We start from the raw sequence: 16,481 nt of genomic DNA, 5'->3' as shown, positions 1-16,481 counted from the left end.
CACCAAGTATTTTTCCTGATCACTTTGAAAGTAAAAATTAATAGCAGACAAAAAAACTTGAATATTCACAAATATGTGGAAATAAAACAGGTTGCTCTTAAAAAAAAAAATCAATGTGTCAGAAAAGAAATAAGGGAATTTATAAAGTATCTTTAGACAAAAACTAAACATGTAACTCATGAGAAGTAGCAAAAATAGTACCAGGAGGGAAGTTTATGGCAGTAAACACCTATGTTAAAGAAGAACAAAGACCTCAAATAAACAACCCAACTTTCTATCTGAAGAAATCAGAAAAAGAAAAACAATAATACAGATTAGAGCAGAAATAAATGAAATGGGGAATAGAAAAATAACAGAAAAACAGCAATGAAAGTAAGAGTTGGTTTTCAAAAAGATAAACAAAATTTTAAAACTTTCAACCAGAATAAGAAAAAACAGAAAAGATACAAATAAATAAATAAAATCAGAAATTAAAAAGGAGACATAACTGACAACACAGAAATAAAAAAGATTATGAGACTATCATGAACAACCATACACCAATGAATTGATTAACCTAGGAGAAATGGATAAACTTCTAGAAACACAAAACCTACCAAGACTAAATTATGAAGAAATAGAGAATCTGAACAGACCTATAACTAGAAAGGAGACTGAATTGGTAATCAAAAACCTCCCAACAAAGAAAAGCCCAGGACCAGATGGCTTCACTGAAGAATTCTAGAAAACATTTAAAGAAGGAGTAATGCCAATCCTTCTCAGACTTTCCCAACATAGAGTCGGGAGAGGAGGGAACACTTCCAAACTTATTTTTTGAAGCCAGTACCACTCTGATAACAAAGCCAGACAAAGAAATTGGAAGAAAAGAAGAAGAAAAACTACCGTCCAATATCTCTAATGAATATTGATGCGAAAATCCTCAACAAAATACCTGAAACCTGATTTCAGCAGCATATTAAAAGAATCTTATACCATGACCAATTTGGATTTATCCATGATTTGCAAAGGATGATTGAACATACAAAAATCAATGTGATGTGCCACATTAAGAATGAAAGACAGAGCTGGGGTTGTGGCTCAGTGTAAAGAATTGCCTAGCATGTATGAGGCACTGAGCTCAATTTTGAGCACCACATATAAATTAAAAAAATAAGGGTTCATTGACAACTAAAAATATATTTAAAAAAAATAATGAAAGGTAACTCAGCAAATAAGTGAGGCCCTAAGCAACTTGGTGAGACCCTGTCTCTAAATAAAATATAAAAATGGCTGGGGATGTGAACTCAGTAGTTAAGCACCCCTGGGTTCAATCCCTGGTACCAAAAAAAAAAAAAAAGAAAGATAAAACTCATATGATCACCTCAATATGAATTCAACATTTCATGATAAAAAGCACTCAAAAAACAAAGAATGAAAGGAAATTAACTCAATATAATAAAGTCTATATATAAAAATTCACCATCTTGTGTTCATGGATAACATTGTTAAAACATCTATACCACCCAAAGTGATCCACAGATTCATTGCAATCCCTATCAAAATTTCAATGAGGGCTGGGGTTGTAGCTCAGCAGTAGAGCACTCGCCTAGCACGGGCAAGGCCCTGGATTCGTTCCCCAGCACCATATAAAATAAGTAAGATATGGTGTCCAACTACAACTAAAAAATAAATATTAAAAAAATTTTCAATGACATTTTTTGCAGCAATTCACATGGAACCCTAAAGGACCCTGAGTAGCCAAAATAATGTTAAGAAAGAACAAAACTGCAATTCTCTTACTTTCTGACCTCAAAACATAAAACTACTGGAATCGAAACAGTACAAGATTGGCATAAGGTCAGATATGTACACAAATGGAGTGGAACAGAGAGCCCAGAAACCCACACGTACACAGTGAAACAATCCTCAACAAGGGTGTCAAGACTATGGAGTGGGGAAAGGATGGTCTAAACAAATGGTTTGGGGAAACTAGATAACCACATGTAAAAGAATGAAATTGGGTCCTTTTCTTACAGCATACCCAAACATCAAATCAAAATGAACTAAAGTTCTTAAGGCCTGAAACTACATAACTCCTAAAAGAAAACACACGTAGAAAGCTGCAATGATTTCTTGGCTATAACACCAAAACCACATGCAACATAAGTAAATAGACAGGTAGAACTACACTAAACTAAAAAGCTTCTGCATGGGAAAGGAAATAATCAACAGAGTGAAACAGCAACCATGGACTGGAAGAAAATACATGTAAACCATAGGCCTGTGAAGGGGTTGATATTCAAAATCCTATTCTACTTTTGTGTATAACTAAAAGGAACCAATAAATGTAAAAGAAACTATAAGGAATGCCTACAACTCAATAGCAATAAAAATGGACAAAGGACTTCTCCAAGGAAAACATATAAACGGCCAGCAGGCATATGAAGATACTCAATATCACTAATCATCAGAGAAATGCAAATGAAAACCACACCAAGATATCACCTCATGCCTGTTAGGAGAGCCTTTATCAAAAACAAAACAAAACAGAAAACAACAGGTGAGCCACTATTCAACCCACTACATGTAACATAGCTGTATGTAGCTCGCCTGTCCTGGGCATACAAAGTGTGTGTCAGCTAGGATGGCCAAGTATCCTGTTTGCTCAGGACTGCCCACTTTTAGCTCTAAAAGTCCTGTTTACCAAGAAAACCAAGATTCTTGGTCACTCTAAAGTTGGCTAGTTCAGCTTTAGATTTATACTATGTTTTCTGCAAAAGAGAAATCAAAATGTTAAATCAGGAATAGCTAGAGGGTTTAAGGAGATAGCTGGACAGAAGGCCCAGACTGGTTCAAGTGTCAGATATAATCCTCCTGGCTCTTAGGCCTGTGTGCTGACTTGTCTGCCTGAACTTCAACAGTGACAGAGATCCTGACAGTGTACTCTGGAAACACAGCTTTCCAGATGGCCAGAGATAGGAACAGTCCAAAGGAAGGACATCCAAAGGGTCATGTTCCTAATTTCCTTCACAATGATCTGAAATACCAACTTTTATTGTCATTCTTTAATGACCTTCAAAGTAATGAGGATGAGCTTTTAAATCTTTTTGAGCGATAAAAAGCATAGCTGTAAGAAAGTCCCCAAATGCACAGACAACCAGCAGGAGGCCCCAGGCCTCCTGAATTCCTTCTGTAAGTTGTCTAAAAATCTCTGTGATATTCTCAGAAATATCTGTCACTCCAAAACACTTAAGTGGTCAAATTATTTATTCTCCTCTGAAAGCCTCGATTTAAGAATTCCTTAGAATTTGCCAAGTCCTTGGGCTGGTAATTCACTTAAAATTATTGCCTCTTTATCATTTTCTCCCATTTTGTTATATGGTCCTTCGATATCACCAATAGTAACTGTTCTTAGCTGATTCTGGCTTTTTAATAAATGGCTGAGCAGAGCAATCAAATGCCTGCATTTGTTGGTAACTCCAGTTTTCTACACCACACCAACATAAAAAAAAAATGTGATTTCAGGGAAGAGCAAACACATCTCAGAAAAGGCTGCATCAGGAGAAGGCCATTGGGGATGTATTTTGATTCTAACTATACATCAGCCATTTGGCCTACCATATTCTTTGCAATGCTGGGTTTATAAACTTTAAGAAGCATTGAAGACCCCCAGTAATATAGAAACAACACATCCTTTTCAGTGTAATAATCTTTTGTGTTTTGAACATGTTATACCAACAGTATAACATGACTGACATGTTGACTGACTTTATTGGCCAAGGAGATGGTCACCGTGTGTCAAAACAAATGGGCCAGGAATTTCACATATGAAGAATAGGTGAAGTAGGAGAGGGGGCAGGGGATGTGGAGGTTTACAAAGAATAAAATACATACAGTAGCAGCTGGGCATTTAGTGGAGATCCTACAAATCCAAATCAAACCTTGCTAGATTGCCCACCTACGATATACAATATGGGTAGTAATAAGGAAGGCTTACCCTTCAGTCAAATTAGTAATAATGGCTATTAACAGATCTTAATACAAATGGATGTACTTATTAAGGTTTATTATATGCCATGAGTGTTTAGTCACCATACACCACATTCTCTCATGGGGGAACTGAGAAAGTCTTATGCTCAAGGACATACAACTGGGAAATGATAAAACTTGGATCAAATCCAAGCTTGGTGTATCTTCCAAAGCTATTCTCTTTCCACCAGAGTCTACTCCTAGGAGTAAAATGGTAAGATCATGTGCCTACAGCTTGATTGTCAAGGTAAAAATCTGCCTTCCAAAGTTGTAAAAATTCTCTCCCACTGAATATGAGAATTTCTACTTGCCAAACATCTCTTGTCAGCACTTAATAAAATCAGACTCATATTTTTTGCCAGCCTACCTGATATAAAGTGATATCTCATTGTGGCTTTAATTTTGAGTTACTAAAGTCTGATTATTAATTTTTTCATGTTTATTAGTTATTACATACCCAGCCCTATATACTTATTTATTTATTGGTACTGGGGATTAAACTCAGGGGCACACGACCGCTGAGCCACATCCTCAGCCCTATTTTGTATTTTATTTAGAGACAGGGTCTCACTGAGTTTCTTAGCACCTTGCTTTTGCTGAGGCTGGCTTTGAACTCACGATCCTCCTGTCTCAGCCTCCCAAGCCACTGGGATTACAGATATCGCCACCAAGCCCAGCCAGCCCTTTTTATTTTTTAACCGAGATAGTATCTCACTAAATTGCTTAGGGCCTCACTAAGTTACTAAGGCTCACCTCAAACTTGAGATCCTCCTGCCCCAGCCTCCTGGGATGCTGGGCTTATAGGCATGCACCACCGCATCAGCTACATTTAGGTGTCTTTTGATGAACTGATGTTCTTCATTTAATACAGTCAAATTTATTAGACTTTCAGATCATGGTTTATGTTTTTTGTGTCTTCTTCATAAAGTCATTCACCACATCAAGATCATAAAAGTATCTTCCTATATTTTCTCCTAAACTGCTTAAAATTTTCTTTTCACATTTAAGTTTTTAATCTAATTCTAATTAATTTTTGGTATTTGGTGTAGGCAGGAACCCAATTTTGTTGCTGTCTCCTCTTATGATTTTTCCACTTGTCTCTGCACTCTTCACTGAATAATCCTTTCTTCTCCCACTTGTCCACATGCCCATCTGTTGTAAACCAAGTTTCACTATTTGGGAATTTATTTCTAGCTCCCTATTTTGTTCCCTTGGTCTATTTGTTTTTCCCTATGACAATTCCACAATGTTGTGACTATCTATACCTTTACATTTCTATTTCTCAAACCTCACATAAATTTGAGAAATCAGTGTATCAACTGCCTCCTTCCCCCAAAAAATTGTAGTTCTGATCCAAATTGCATTCAATCTTTGGATCACTGGCCAGAGAACTGAAACTCTGTAGTATTGAGTCATCCTATTGCCAACATGGTATAGCTCTCAGTTTAATTAAAATTCTTCATGTCTTTTTAAAAATGCTATAATTTGGGCTGGGGTTCTGGCTCAGTGGTAGACTGTTCATATGTCATGTGTGAGGCACTGAGTTTGATCCTCAGCACCACATAAAAATAAATAAATAAAATAAAGATACTGTGTCCATCTACAATTTAAAAAAATTTAATGCTATAATTTTATCCATAGAGATTTTTGCACATCTTTTATTATATTTATTCCCAGGTCCCTTTCATTTTTAAGGTGTTGGTGGTGTGAATAAATACAACTTAATTTTTTATATTGGTTTTCTATCCAAAAACCTAGACCAACTCTCTATTGTTAAATTAATAATTTCTTTGTTCATGGATGGTCTGCATTAAAAAATTATATCTGTGAATAGTGACAGGGCTTTTTTTTTTATTAAAGAACAATAATCTGGAGCCATTTGGCATGAGACCAAAACCAATAGTTTCCATTTTCTTTGAATAACAGTTAAACAGTATTAACAATGAAGAGATCACAGTGAGCTCCTACTTGCTGCCAAAAAAAAAGAAAGGTGGAGTGATGTGGAGCAAGGACCATCCACATTCAACCATGAACACATCTGTTAGAGCGACTAAGAAAGATAAATCAGAATCAGCAAGCATTCTCTGTATGCAGGGTTTTATGTCCATTATCACATCTAAGGATGCTGGTGATGATGGAAGGATGGAAAAGAAAAACACTGGAGAGACTGAGTAGCTTTTTAAAAATGTGGTCAAAAGCTTAGAATTCTTTGGAGATAGACACCACAATATAAATGCCAGGCAGTGCTGTTTTATAACACAAGTCTATAATGGGCTACATTTTGAAGACAGAAACAATACACTATTGTATCTAGCAAAGTTTTGGCCAAAATCTCAGTTGTGCATGTGTTTGTATTTAGAGAAATAAATCTGCCTTAACAATTCTTTAATCAGTGGCATAATAACTTAGAAGCTGCCATCTGTGAGTTTAATCATTTAAATACTGGAAAAAAAATTGATGATGATCCTGAGGGAAAAGTCTTAGCATAAGAGAGCCAGGCACACAAGAGACCGTGGCTACACAAGGACAAAAGGCCAGGTCAGCTCATTCCATAGCCCCACCAGTTAGTCAGCATTTGGATATCTGTTAACTAATTGTGCTTGTCCTTTTTCCCAAATTTTTGGGTATCTCCCAGATTGATTAAGTGGCCGATGCTTGACTCTAAGAGAATCTTCCCTGACGATTCTTACCTTTTTTTTTTTTAAGGAAATGAATCTTAAAAGTCACATGTCTCCCCAGGGGTCTAGGAAGCCTAGAAGTCTATAAGCTCCTGGACCAATTAACCCGAGTTCCTGAGGGCAAGATGCAAGTGAAATCAGCACAGGGGCTGCCTGCCTTTCATCTTCCCAACCCGGAGCCTAACTCCTGGCCTCCACGCATGCTAAGGAATCCAGCCATGTTCATGAAATGCAATGCCTCTGTGTTTCTCTCTGGAAAGTTCGTGGTGTGTTTCTGAGTGATGTCTGTCTCGCTAAGCACATCAGCTCAGGGACCCTGCTAACATTCTGACTGCAGAGAAAGGAGGAAGTCCTGAAATGCCAAAGCCCAAACTGAAGCTCCATGAGGCACATTTGACAGAGGTGGAACTTCAGATATCCTCCCCTCTGCCTTCTCTGCAGAGTGAACCAGCCCCAGGGATGCGACCCCTGGGTAAAGGAAATCCACAGACAAGGGGAACGAGCAGACCAGAGAGGAAGCAGCAGGTGCAGAGGCGCAGCAGTCCACTCCTCACTACTGAGGGTCCTGGCTCCCCATCAATGTGCCTCCTACCATTCTGCAGTTACAAAAGCAGTGGCCTATAAATCTGACACAGGCTTTTGAAGTTTCTTTGTCATGATGATCCTTGTCTGCTGCCTGCCATAAGTCCCTGAATACAAGTAAATGATAATAGTGGAAATAACAAATGAAAATGTGCGGAGTTTTTATTACGTGCCGATATGGTTCTAAGTCCTTTAACACATGTATACAGTCGTCCCCCTGAGTGCTGCCCCTGAGTCAGGCATGGGGATGGAAAAATGAAAGGCAGCCCCCTCCTCTGATTTCATTTGCATCCTGCCCTCAGGAACTCCGGTTAATTGGTCCAGGAGTTTACAGACTATGAGGCTTCCCGGACCCCTTGGGAGACATGTGACTTCTAAGACCCATTTCCTAAGAAAAGGTAAGAATTATCTTAGAAGATTTTTTTTAAATAGTCAAGCATCCATCATCTAACCCATCTAAGAGACAACTAAAAATTCATTTGGGAAAAAAAGAGAAGCCAAATTGGTTCCAGGACCCCAAATTTGTGAATGTTCAAGTCCTTTATATAAATGACATAACATTTGCAAAGAAGTTACATACTTCCTCCCATGTACTTTAAATCATCGCTGGCTTATTTATAATACCTAAACAATGTAAATGCTATGTATATGGTTGTTGTACTGTTTTGTTTAGGAAATAATAGTCCATATAGTCCACACATGTTCACCATGGATGTAATGTTTTTCCTTTTTTTTTTTTTAACTAGGGATTGAACCCAAGGGTGCTTAACCACAGAACCACATCCCCAGCAATCCCCACACACACCTTATTTTTTTTTTTTTTTTTTTTTGAAACAGGGTCTGGCTAAGCTGCAGGGCCTCGCTAAGTTGCTGAGATTGTTGTTGAACATGCAATCCTCCTGCCTCAGCCTCCTAATTTGCTGGGATGATAGACATGCACCACAGCACCTAGCCCAAATACTTTTGATCTGAGTTGGTCAAACCATGAGTGTGAAACATACAGATACAGAGGACTGACTGTATAGAAAGAGTGAGGATGAAGTTCTCCTAATAAATCCCCAAACACTGGTTGAAATGTCACCGTCATTGAGGTTGTATGTGAATATCCCAACCTGCTCTGTGAAACAAACATCTGTCTTTCATCCTTCTAGAAATTCCATTCTACTTCCAGAAACAGACTCCTGAGGAGTCCCATTAGAAAATAACCCCCTCACTGGAGACTCTACCTGGAAAAGAAATTAAAAAGTGAAGCCCAGGCAGATGTTTAAGAGACCTTCCCTATGTCTTCCTGTGTCTCTTAGGAGTCAATGAGCAAGTTAAACAAAAGTAGCTGTCACCAAGAAAATAAAACTGTATACAAAGTTAAATTACAAGTAATCAGACTTAGCAGTTCCTGGTCTTCTCTTCAGACAGTTGCTTTGATAGGTGGCTGTCCCCTGTGCTCTTTACAACAGTGATTCCTGTGCTTTCCGGTGTATATGTTACATATGAGGAAAGGCTCTCCAAAGACAAATGCAAAGACATGCCAAATCTGTCTGTCAGCGAGGGAAGCAGTGGTAATAATGTACCCCACCTGATATATTTCATGCCCCAGTACAGACAAGATATTTGAAAAATGTTGACAACACTTATCAATGACCAAAGGAGCATGAGGCAAGCTCTTGTGGAGAGAAATTATTTCCATGATAGATTCAGAAGTCATTGGTGGCTCCCAAATTTCAGAGTTTGCATGGAAAGAGTCATCAAGAAATTCAAGGGTTGATTGAGATCTCATCAACAAGCATTTATGGAGAGCTATGTTCACAGTCCTATGCTAAGGAAGTGGAAGATTTAAGAAAGCAGGAGACAAGATAGTTATTGAACTAATAATCTAATAACAAATACGTTGCATCTGAGGACAATGAATTAAATGATGTGTATCTGCAATCAGGAGCCCGGCTCTGTGTCTGTCAAGGTTGAGCACTTGCCCCACCCAAGCCCCAGTACAAGTGACACAGATCACAGCAGGACTTTTTACACTCGGCAGAAGGTAACTGATGTGTGAGAAGAACTTCCCTTTTCCTGCCCTTCAAAGGAAGGAAGTTCCACCAGGTGGTATGGAAGACTGAGCCAATCAGTATACAAGGCTCAAAAGTTGGCACATCTCTAGAAAGACTGAAATTAGACACATTATGTTTACAAAGTGTCAAAATTCATCTATCAGTTATTCCTTCCAAGGCCTAGAGTGTGTGTGCAAGGTATTCATTTCCAGAGAAGTTAGGTGGCCTGCCCTGAGTCACATAGTAAGTCAACAGAAAAGCTGAGAAATCTCCATGTACCTGAGATGGGCCTGGCCACACTCCCAATCTCAGTGCTGCACTGTCCTGAATCACATTGTGTTCTTCAGTGACAGAATGGACCGAGAGTGCTGCACATTTACAAATTAACTGGCATGGTTCCTGGACTCTGAAGACCAAGCATCTACCAAATTCCATGGGAAGCACAAGAGGGGCAGGTCCCCCACCCACCAGGAGAGCCCAATTTCTCACAAGTCAACTTGACAATGCTTCATAATTTTCTGTTCTTTCCTGGTTTGTGAGGCCCTCCCCCCACCCTAAACCACCCCCCAAGATAGCAACAGGAGGTATGTCCCTTCACCTCCCAGATATCAATAACCACCAACCCCATGGCACAGTCCCACAGGTCTGCTACACTTCAAGAATACTCAATAGAGGAAAAACTCACCCTTTTTAAAGAGATTTTTTTTTTCCAGTTATTATCAACATGGTAAAATGCTTCTCAACATGCCAGGGGGATTATTATCAGGAGGTGATGTTCAGCCATGACTAGGGCCCTGGTCTTGCTTCCCTATTCTTTTATCTCAAATGTGCTCATTTCTTTGGGTCTCATTCTCTAGAGTCATGACAGGTGAGGATATTTATGTTCAAAGACATTGGCCCCAACAATCCTGCCCAGTAACAGCTGCCCAGCCTTCACTTGCCCAATGGGAAGGGATGTGGCAGCAACCCAGAAAGAAGGGACATTTGAGATCATGCACCACCTTTCACATCGCCGAGGCACACACTGATTGGGGCTGGGCTCCAAATGACACACAATAGTAAAAGGCACACACTGGCAGGGCTGGGGTTTGACTCAGTTACAGAGCACTTGCCTATCATGTTCAAGAGCCTGGGTTCCATATCTAGCACCACCACCAAAAAAAAAAAAAAAATAGTGAGCTGGGAAAGAGCTTAGTGAATCATTCACTCTGCCTCTTCTTTCAGTGATAAACACAGCAAGACTTAGGACAACTGTGTAATGTCCCCAAACCCAGCCGGTTAGTGGCACAACCAGAGGTCAAACATCTTTGGCTCCACTACTGTTTCAATCACTCAAAGATCATACACACACACACACCTTGGGACTGGGTAGGCTTGGCCCTGGGGACCGTTGCAGAAATCTGGAGCTCCTCTGTTGCACAACACTAGGGGCATCTGTGATTCCCAGGTAGTCTTGCTTTTACTTTTCATGCCAGCTGGCTGATCAGCATGCCAAATATGAAAGAGGGTTCACACACAGGGAAACCAGAGCAGAGGCAGGTTAGGTCACCTCCCAGCCAACCTGGTGAGTCAGCAGCCCTCACCAGCGGCCTCTGCCTTGCAGTCTCTGGTTCTCACCACCCCCCACCCCGCGGGCTCTGCTTGTTCTGATTTCATGCTGTCCTTAATGCTTTGCTTCTGTAGCTCTGCCATTGTTATCCTTGGCACACACTGGTGTATTGTTACCCAAGGCCCTGGGTCAGACACTGTGAGAAGACACTTGGAATGAGACACCACAGCGCCACACAGAGCAGGTGGAATTTGGAAAGAAGCCAGCTGCTAATCACGGTAAGACAAACTTTCACTGTAGCCTCTATTTTATGGCTCCCATTTGTTTACCTGCTCGTTTCTATAGGTTAGAGAGGAAAGAGCTTTGATCCTACGCCAATGCTAATACTGCCATTTTCCCGCAGCATTCAGGAAAGGAAGCCTGGTGAGCAGCACAGGTCAAAAATGGGCCCTGGCTTCAGTTTTGGAGAGAAACCAGAGACTCCTCCCCCATGCACTTTGACACCTGCAGTTCATATCTGGACAGGACTGGCTTAGGGTACTGTTCATCTCTCATGTGTTGGTCTTGCCTCCCGTTGAGATGGACAGCAGCTCATAGACAATCTTAAAGCTGTGGATGCTGGGGCTTCATGTTGAGTTACTCAATCAACACTATGGGTGATGATCATCAGGAGGAAATGAAAATAAAACAAGGAGGATGACCTATCCAGCGTCACCTAGAACAGCAGCCCTGTCAAGCTCCTCAGGACCCCAAGCCTGGGAAGCTCTTAACTCACCTCCACAGAATGTGTGAAGAATGAGAAGCACTAATAAGCAACTCAATAAGGACAAGAATTTACTGGAGATGAAGGATATAATCTGTCGACCCCACATGAGTCCTATAAAAGGTCAGCCAACATCACCAAAGATTCAAAAAGTTGTAAAGACTGAAAAATACTGCCCAGGAACAAAGACAATTAACCTCATCCCTGTAACCTTGAGAACTAACACTGGCCTCAGTTTCCTCATCTGGACAATGTGGCTACTGAACTGGGGAAAGTCCTCCCAAATTTAACATTCAACATCTGCTCCAAGTATCATGAGACAATTATGTATGTCAGTTTCACTTTGGCAGTTGACATGCCATGAACCCAGGTTGCATTAAGTCAAATCAGGGTTTCATGTAAAATCCCATGTTGTTTGTCATACTCCTAGCCTGCAACAGTGACATCCTGGGAGCCCAAATCGTGTCATAAATTCACTGGCCATTACGAGAAAAGGATCTTGGATTTTGTAGATGAAAAAAATGGAGTGCTTAAGAGGTCAAATGGCTTGCCTTAGGTTGCACAATTAGACATGGATAGTAGGCTTTCCAGGACAGGGGGTAGGAAGGAGGGAGGACCCACAGGATACCAAGAGCAAAAACAAACAAAATCCCCTTTGAATGACTTTAAGAGACTTGTTTAATCTCTTTATGCATCTCCATTTCTACTTCTCAAGGAAGTATTCTCAACAACTCTTAAGAACCATGAATAAACGGGCTATGTGAAACCAAAGCAGCACTGTGTCTAACAATTTAGAAACTGCTATTCTGTGGGCAGAAAAACAGAAAGAAAATATTTGCAGTGCCATCTTGCTAAAGAGAAAAAAAGGGCACCTCTATGTCTTCAGATTTTGCTGTTGTTGTTGTTGTTTGTTTGTTTTCTTTTCTAAATTCTCAGAACAAGAATGTCTCAGAAGAACATAAACTGGTTCTCATAAAGAGCTGGGCAGCACTGCCTTCTGAGCCATCCTGTGCAACCAGAGCCACAGGGCCAGCTCACATGTGGGCAGTGGGTTGTCACAGGCTGTGTAATTGCACCAAGAAGAAAACATACAAATAACAAACAGAGTTCCCAAAGTGCTTCTGAGGGAGAATGGGTGAGGATCAGGGAGGGCTTTTTATTTATTGGTGCTGGAGATTGAACCTAGGGTCTTGTACTTGCTACACACGTTCTACCATACAGCTGTGCCCCCACCTCTGGGAATAATTCCTTAAAAGGAGAATTCACAAGTCTGACCATGTTTCTGATTTCATCGTAAACAGGTTTCACAAAATTTCAATCAGGACTCAACAGGAGTTTCCAGAGACTTCTCTGAAGGACACTAGCTCCAGTGAAGGTGGACACATCTCTGATTTTGGCAAGTGGAGAAATGGGAGAGAGAGAATGTTTAGAACTTTTAAAAAATAGAAATAGGGGCTGGGGATGTAACACAGTAGTACAGAGCATGATTGGCAAGCACAAAGACCAGGGTTTGATCCCCAGTACCCACCCCCCAAAAAAGGAAATATGTTTGTTTTTGTTAAGAACACATAATTGCCATATCACACGCCAAGTTCCTAAAGGGGTCACAGTTTCTAATCTGAAGCAGACATGGCATAAACCCACGAATGGGCAGCTGCTCCTGTGGTTCCCACTACACAGCATCTTTGAGAATACACTGGCAGCAAAGAGTACTGAGCTGGCACAGGGCACCAAGAAAAATTACATGTTATGCCATAGGAACTGAGCATAAAAGCAGAAAACATATTTCATTCCTGGGTTTTCTTTCCCCAGAACTGAGAACCTTCCATCTTTATAGCAGTTATAGAAATCTCTACAAATGTCTTTCAACAGAAATTGCTCAGGCCCCCAAATCTGAGCTCATCAGTCCAGGCAGGATGCATTTCCAAAATAAATCATCAAAAAGAATGTTATTTTTCCTTTAGCAAAAGGAAAAGCCCCCCTGCTTTGTTCATTTTCATAGAATTGCCTTTACCCTTACCCCATAAAGAGTGAGGAAATTCCAACTTTTTGCTCTGGAAAGTTACAGTACCTGGGCTGTTCTGAGCACAAATCTCCAACAGAAGCTATTGTGTGTCTACAATGTGCCTCGCATAGCTAATTATGCTTTTCTATGTATACTATATATGTATATCATATAAAATTCTAGATATATAGTTAGTCATAAATACACCCATTGTTAAAGTAAGTGTTTTAAATGTTATTTTCTCCATGAGTATTAGTGATCTAGGAAATTACATAATGCTAAAGAAAAAAAGCAGGACTTAAAATTCCATGTGCAGTATATATTAATTGTATATATGAGTTAAGAATAAATCAAAAAATTAAACAGGCCTATAATCTTTTTAATCAGTGGTTGAAAATTGACACACAAATAACCCCTATGTATAAGTGGGTTTATAGGCAAATTCTACCAAATTTTATCAATCCAATCATAGGTAAATTCTTTGAGAAAGTAACAAAAGAGGAAATATTTTCCTAAGTCATTCAATGATACTAGTATTATTCTATAATCAGACCAGATAAGAACAGTACAAGAAAAGTAAAGTACAAGCCATAATCACTCATGAACACAGATGTGGAACCCTTAAACAAAACTTTAGTAAAGCAAACTATCAATATATTAAAAATAATATGAACAATAATTATGGCCAAAGTCTCTTTAGTGAAATAATATAATAACTTAACATTAGCAAATTGCCTTATGTAGCTCCCCTAATAATATAAAAAGGAAAAAATTATCACCTCAATAGACATATAGTAAGCATTTAATAAAATTCAATTCTTATTCATAAAATTTCAAAATGTAAACAAACTGAGACCAAAAAAATTCCTTAATTAGATAAAGGGTATCTACCCATAATCACAAAACAAACATCATATTTAATAGTTAAATGACAAAAGCATTCTTATGAAATTTGGAAGTGATAAGGATTGCCAACCATTACTACTCCTGTCAACATGGTATTTAGAGAGCCTAGCTAGAAGACTATGATAAGAAAAATCAATTAGAAGAAAAAGGATTGAAAATAAAGAGACAAATGGTCAAAATTATAGATAATATGATAGTCTCCACAGAAAATTCAAGAGAATCCACAAAGTCCTAAACTTAACAACAGAGTCCATTTTGTTGTATATCTCACTGATTTGTAAAACTCCATACAAATCAAAAGGAATCAATGATAAAATATAATTTCTATAAAAGAACAATCTATTCACAATAACAAAATGTAGTCCTGGGTTATTCTGTGAAGAATCCTAACCAAATATGTTAATACTTTTATAAAGAAAATCAGAAACATTTACCAAAAGAGAGTAAAATAGAACTGAAAAAAAATGAAGAACTATAAATAACTATCCATGTTTTTGGACAGAAAGACTAATATTTTTAAAGCTATGAATTCTCCTAAAAGTAATCTACAAATTCTCAGTAATTCTAAAGGAAATAGTAGCGTGATTTTTTTGAAATAACAAGTTTGTCATAAAAGTCAAGAATAACTAAGACAAAGGGAGGCACAAACACTATTAAATATCAAAATAATTTCCAACTGGATTATAGTCTCAAATATAAAAAGCAATGTGTTAAAACTACTAGAAAAAAAATAAGAAACTACTTTATATTTTAGGTATGACATTAAAATTATAAAGCACTGAAGAAAAATAGACATCACTGCTGTGTGAATGAAAGATGATATAAACACTGATTGGAATAAGATATTTGAAATGAACCTAATCTGTGGAAAACAGTCAATATTGTAAGCTTGAAAGGCCTGCCTGCAAGGTTGGTCCTTGGTTGGCATCTGGGGACTTGGATTTCAGGAGGATTCCTACCATTCTCAGAACTTCTAAGACTGGCTCAGTGTGCCTAAACTATTTGAATAAATACTGATATTTATGCTGAATACCAGCGTTTCTTCTGGGAGTCTGGATTTTGGAGCCTACTAGGCAGAAGGTACATATGACTAGCTAGCTTCCTTGGTCTCTGAGTCTCAAATGAGCTTCCCTGGAAGACCACACCTCACACACAATGTCACAGTTTGATGCTGAGGGAGTTAAGCATGTATTGTATGATTCCACTTGGAAGCTTACACTTGGTTTCCTCTGGACTTTGCCAATGTGCCTTTTCTCTTTGCTAATTTTGTCTTGTATCCTTTTGCTACAAAAATATCCTTGCTGTGGTAAAGCCACTGGCTGAGTCTTCTGAGCCTCCCAGCAAATCACCCAACCCAGGAGTGGGCTTGGGATCCCCTACCCACTGCAATGCAATAAACAACATCATTCAGCCCCTCCAAAAATTTAATTCAATAATGGACGTGAAAAACACAATGCAATAAGGAAGAAAAAAAAACAGGCAAAAGTAATGAACGGACTGTTCTTAGAAGAGGAGAATCCCATGGCCAATAAAACTGTGAAATTATGTTCAGTCTTAACAAGGAAACACCCTTTTATCTTTACCTGATTGGAAAAAATACAAAAGTCTGAAAAATACAGAATAGTGACAAGATGGTAGAGAAATCACTCTAGAGAACAATTTGGCAACATCTAGTAAGTTGAAGATACATGTATCCTATGAACCACATATTATTACCTGAACAAGACAGGTGTGACGTAGACCCACGAGGCTTGCACGAGACTGTCAACTGCAGCATCATCTGCAATGGGGAAACACTGGGAAGATCCTCAGAGAAATGATGAGGCAGTCAGTCATTAGAAAGTTCTACAGAGCTGGGGTGTGGCTCAGTGGGAGAGCACTTGCTTAGTTAGTATGCCCAGGCTCTGGGTTCAATGCTCAGCACCACAGTACGAAAAGAAAATAAGGAAGG

General features: G+C 39.1%; 1 long non-coding RNA gene across 4 annotated transcripts in view; it reads left to right on the top strand.

Annotated features, from left to right (window-relative positions):
• LOC114087195 (uncharacterized) overlaps positions 1-16,481 on the top strand; it is an 82,484-nt gene that overhangs the window by 33,573 nt on the left and 32,430 nt on the right. The window contains exons 4-5 of one of the 4 annotated variants that reach the window (XR_011703956.1): positions 7,571-7,666; positions 8,106-8,468. The exons of 2 other annotated variants lie outside the window; for them this stretch is intronic. This is a non-coding gene — a long non-coding RNA (uncharacterized lncRNA). Of the gene's footprint in view, positions 1-6,714; positions 7,397-7,570; positions 7,667-8,105; positions 8,469-16,481 lie in introns of those variants that run through there. One more of the 4 variants, XR_003581755.2, reaches the window with a different exon arrangement.

The sequence above is a fragment of the Marmota flaviventris genome, chromosome 12 (genome assembly GCF_047511675.1).
Source record: "Marmota flaviventris isolate mMarFla1 chromosome 12, mMarFla1.hap1, whole genome shotgun sequence".
NCBI lineage: Eukaryota > Metazoa > Chordata > Mammalia > Rodentia > Sciuridae > Marmota > Marmota flaviventris.
The sequence above is the reverse complement of the archived record's forward strand: the minus strand, read 5'-3'. Positions and strand labels throughout refer to the sequence as shown.